Genomic DNA, 5075 nt, shown 5'->3' with positions numbered 1-5075 from the left:
TGCAGCCGGTGGCCCGCACCAACACAGCCCCGTCGCCCGTCACCGCCCCCAGCCCCCTGCCTGCAGCCCTCCACCTCGACGGTCCGACCACTGCTGCCTTTGCCCCCAACCACCCCACATCAGCGCTGTCGAGCACGGAGCACCCCCACGGACGACCACTGTCATCGAGCGACTCCACCGCAGAACTCCTCCCCAAGCAGGCCTCCTCCCTCCACCTGAGCAGGCGAGCACCGAGCGGGATTGCCTCCTCGACGTCCTCTCCGATCCCCCAAGCAGCGGAGCATCCCTCTTCTCCTGTGACCAGCTCACTACCACATCAACATCCTCTGTCTGCCTCCTCTGCCCCATCAAGAGTATTTGGTGAGATTTCTTTGCAGCCAAGGTTTAGTTCAAATTGTGTACTTGGATTCAGTTCTGACTTCTACAATTGTTAGATGGTTCATTCCAATGTGTGAACTTGGCAGATGATTCAATCCAAACATCCAAAATTGTTAGATGGGTTAGTTTAATCTGTGTACTTGGCAGATGATTAGTCCTAGGTTTTACAACAATTGTTTTTTGTGTTTAGTTGATGCCTCAAAGTTGTAGCTTCTCTGTTTGTGTTTTGCAAAATCGGATTTGTGGACAGAACAAGTGTTTTGTTTTTATGATATAAATAATCATATTCTTACTACTATTTTAGTTTTTGTTGTTCCTGAAATGACATGTTTCAATTGACTATTCTATTGTGCTAGAGCATTCCTGGTCCATATTGTATTTATCCTTGCTTGTACTAGATATGAATGACATGCATTTTGTCACTAGATAATTAGGACAGAGATGTTTGAAATGATTCATGATATGGCACACCTACTTGGGGATTTGCGTGATAGTGGCGGTGGGGAGGATCCAATTCACGAGGATGTAGAGCCAGGCAGCATTGATCCCCTTCTAAAAGAAAAAGAAGCGTGATGCGGATGCTTTTCGACAATTCATAGCTGAAAATAGCGGGGAGCTTTATCTAGGGTGCACACAACCTTCTTAAAGCTACGTTTTGTTGTTAGGTTACTGCATATCAAATCTCTTGGAGGTTGGTTTCATAAAAGTTCTGACATGATGCTAGAGTTGCTAAAAGAGGCCTTCCCAACAGCTACATGCTTACATACTTGACATATAATGTGCCATTAATTTTCTTTTTAGGAAAAAGAATGGAACAAGAAAGATACTAAGACAATGTTGAAGAACGAGAGGAAGAATGGAACAAGAAAGAGACTAAGACAATGTTCAAGAACGAGAGGAAGAGAGGCTAGCGAGAATTAGAACAACAAACGGCGAGGATTTTGAACGGTTTGGCCGCCTTACATTTTCAAATATAAATGAAGAATTTGGAGCCCAGCTAGTCAGTGACAAACTAAAAGGAAGAAGGTGATATACCATGCCATTAATTTTCTTTTCAGTTCCCATAATTTGGCTGTTTTAAGTGGTGGAATGATAATGTATTATGTTTGTTTGTTGAACCTCGGGAATAGCTTTGCAAATAACAAACTTCAGTACAAAGATGTCAAAGTTTTGATATAAACTGTACTAACTTATAATTGCAGATTATAATTATAGTGAACTAGATAGGCGCTCACATGCTAGTGGTCTGCGGTGACATTTTAAGCTCTTGTTTATTGTCTTTAATGCCAGTGTGTAGCAGCCAGCAAAATTAGCTCTACTTCTTGGTGTGAATTTATAATGGTTATTTAGTTTATTTTATTTTTACACTGCATCGTGCTATGTTTCATGAGTATAAACATGATATGCTTGGCATGCAGTTTTGGGGGAAAAGGAAGCATCTCATGTGTAAATTTCGTTTGACCTTGCATTTTACTGCTTACTATTTACTATACATCCAGAATTGTACTTGGAAGTGTCATTATAGTTCTTTAGAAGTGGGCTTTTGTGTCCATCAGCCATGATTTTGTAGAGATGTCAGTTGAATAAATCTGATTCTCTGATCTCGCAAGGATAATGATTAACTTCTGTACATATAGATACTCCTACAACATGTATAAAAAAGATAATTTGAGTCATTTCTCATAATTGGATCCTCTTTCTTTCATGTTACATGAATTATTTCAGCTTATTTGTTTGTAGAAAGCCTTGGTTTTATTTTCTAGGCTAATTCAACTTGTGCGAGATGTAGGAAAGTGAACCAATAAAAATTGTTTATTGAACCAAATGTTTGTAGTGTTTCACTGGATTAAATCTGTGTGCTTGTCACTAATCGGATACCATTTAGGGGACCTTAATTTCTCCAGCTAGTTTCCCTCTTATTTTGTGTAGTACATGTAGAGAGCTTAGAAGGAAAAGCAAGCTCAAATACAAGCTAATTTAATTCACTGGCTAGTACACTAACTTAGCGCATGCAACCTGCTTATACCAATTTGCTTATTGCAGTAACTTATATCACTCTATTTCCCAATCCTGCTTGAAGCTGCAACTGTAACTTTGCATATGCGCTTGTTCAACACAGTAGCTTCAAAATGCGCTTGTGTAATATTTAGTGTGTGATTGTGGCCTCGTGCTTGTGTTTCCAAATGCAGAAGACAATCAAATAGTCATCAATTCTGTTCGCTTTACTTCGGTACAGGAATAGCGTCACTTCTGCTGTACAAGATAGGTACACCTACTAATTACTGTTGATATTTGTTAATATCTGTACAGACTTTGCACACTATATTTGGATGAGAAGTAAGAGAAGCTTGCTACTGTCAAGATGATAAAAAATGGACATGTTCTCTACTAAAGTAGAGATTACTCTAGAGATGTTACTAGTTGCTCTATGTTTCAGAACATATACGACTGTTGTATGTGGTTGTTGTCACATCTTCCTGTTTATAGACTTTGCACATTACATTTTGATGAGAAGATAAGCTTGCTACTGTTAAGATGATAAAAAATGGACACGTTCTCTACTATAGTAGAGATTAGTCTAGAGATGTTATTGGTTGCTCTATATTTCAGAAAATATGTGGCTGTTGTATGTGATTGTTGTAACATCTTCCTTAAGTTCTGAATGCTGCTGTTGTATGTAACATCGTACGATCTATGGCAGCTGCAGATTTCCCAAAGGTGCACAAGTTCACTAAGGTTTGGAAGATTTTCAAGCTGATGAAGATTTGGAAGACCTACAATGTCCTGCGTCTTGTTTGTTGAACCTAGACATTTGCTCTGCTCATTTTGGTGGTGGTTTGGCTGTGTGGCACACATCTAGAAGCATATGTACATCTTTTGTGGCACTACTTTAGTTTGGTTGTGGGGTAAACATATATATGTACTCCTTTCGTGGCACAACCTCTGTATATATTGTCGTTATGTTTATCAAATGAAGTTTAAGGTTTTCGATGAGGCCTATATGTTACATTGATTGAAGTGCGTGTATAAATTGTGTGATATGTCTTGATTGTCTAGACATATATAATGGATGGATATTACATAATAGGGATGCCTAGAACATTTCACTAGTGAAATTAACATGTTGGCATAATATCTGCCAGGTAAACATGCTTGTGCTGGCGGCTTAACTGCCGGTAATTGTAGTTTCACATGCCTAGACCAATCTGCCGGGAGAAAATTAACTACCGGCAAATACAAGGGTCGGGGCAGAAAAACTGCCGGGAGAAGTTTATCTGCCGGGAGAAGTAATCCCCACCAGCCGTTCTCATGGCAGTTCTATCTGCCGGGAGAACCACTGTCCCGGCAGTTTGTCTGCCCTTTAAAGAGTCTTCTCCCAGCAGTTTTTCTGCCCTTACATCAGTGTTGTGGTGTAGTGAGTACTCTGAAAAATACCCGAATCACTCGGAACCTTGCCGATGTCCGAATATAGCCTTCCAATATATCGATCTTTACGTCTCAACCATTTCGAGACTCCTCGTCATGTCCCCGATCTCATCCGGGACTCCGAACAAACTCCAGTCATCAAATCACATAACTCATAATACAAATCATCACAGAATGTTAAGCGTGCAGACCCTACGGGTTCGAAAACTATGTAGACATGCCCGAGGCTTATCTCCAGTCAGTAACCAATAGCGGAACCTAGATGCTCATATTGGTTCCTACATATTCTACGAAGATTTTTATCGGTCAAACCGCATAACAATATATGTTGTTCCCTTTGTCATCGGTATGTTACTTGCCCGAGATTCGATCGTCGGTATCTCAATACCTAGTTCAATCTTGTTACCGGCAAGTATATTTACTCATTCTGTAATACATCATCTCGTAACTAACTCATTAGTCACATTACTTGCAAGGCTTATAGTGATGTGCATTATCGAGAGGGCCCAGAGATACCTCTTCGATACTCGGAGTGACAAATCCTAATCTTGATCTATGCCAACTCAACAAGCACTATCGGAGACACCTGGAGAGCATCTTTATAATCACCCAGTTACGTTGTGACATTTGATAGCACACAAGGTGTTCCTTCGGTATTTGGGAGTTGCATAATCTCATAGTCCGAGGAACATGTATAAGTCATCACTACTAGGGAAAACCTTAGTAGTAGCGCGGTATTTTGCATATCAGTAGCGCGGGAGGATGCGCTACTGATAAGGCACTATAGCTATTCCTTAGCAGTAGTGTGTGCTACGCGCGCTACTGCTAAGACATATAGCAGCAGTGTTTGTTCACTCCAGCGCTACTGCTAATATAGCTAGTTGTAGCGTGTTTACTCTCCATCGCTACTAGTATTCTTTTTCTTTTTTTTCAAATTTTAGTGTATTTATACGCCGTTATACAAATTTTGGTACAATACCAATTATGAGGTTGTTATATCAATATGTCCATAACAGTGTGTCAAATGAAGGTGGATTAGGTTTAAGTGGAGGGAACATGTGGTGCATGTCAAAAGTATACTACTAATCCAAACTTGATCTAGTTTGGACTAGTAGTACTTTCGATGTGCACCACATGTTGCCTCCACTTGAATCTAATCGGCTAACACAAGCTATTTAATCATCATCATAGTCATTACCACCAACAGTAGCTATTTAATCATCATAGTCATAGTGTAGCACACATCATCATCTTCAAACTCATTCTAGCTA

General features: G+C 40.1%; 1 long non-coding RNA gene across 1 annotated transcript; it reads left to right on the top strand.

Moving 5' to 3' along the window:
• The first annotated feature begins 40 nt into the window (after window positions 1–40).
• On the top strand, window positions 41–3092 carry LOC119297896. The gene is made up of 4 exons (XR_005145766.1): window positions 41–360; window positions 1180–1404; window positions 2568–2644; window positions 3080–3092. It is a non-coding gene; the product is annotated as an uncharacterized LOC119297896 (long non-coding RNA).
• The last annotated feature ends 1983 nt before the right edge of the window (window positions 3093–5075 follow it).

The sequence above is a fragment of the Triticum dicoccoides genome, chromosome 1A, assembly GCF_002162155.2.
Source record: "Triticum dicoccoides isolate Atlit2015 ecotype Zavitan chromosome 1A, WEW_v2.0, whole genome shotgun sequence".
Taxonomy (NCBI): domain Eukaryota; kingdom Viridiplantae; phylum Streptophyta; class Magnoliopsida; order Poales; family Poaceae; genus Triticum; species Triticum dicoccoides.
This window is presented reverse-complemented; position numbering and strand designations above follow the sequence as displayed.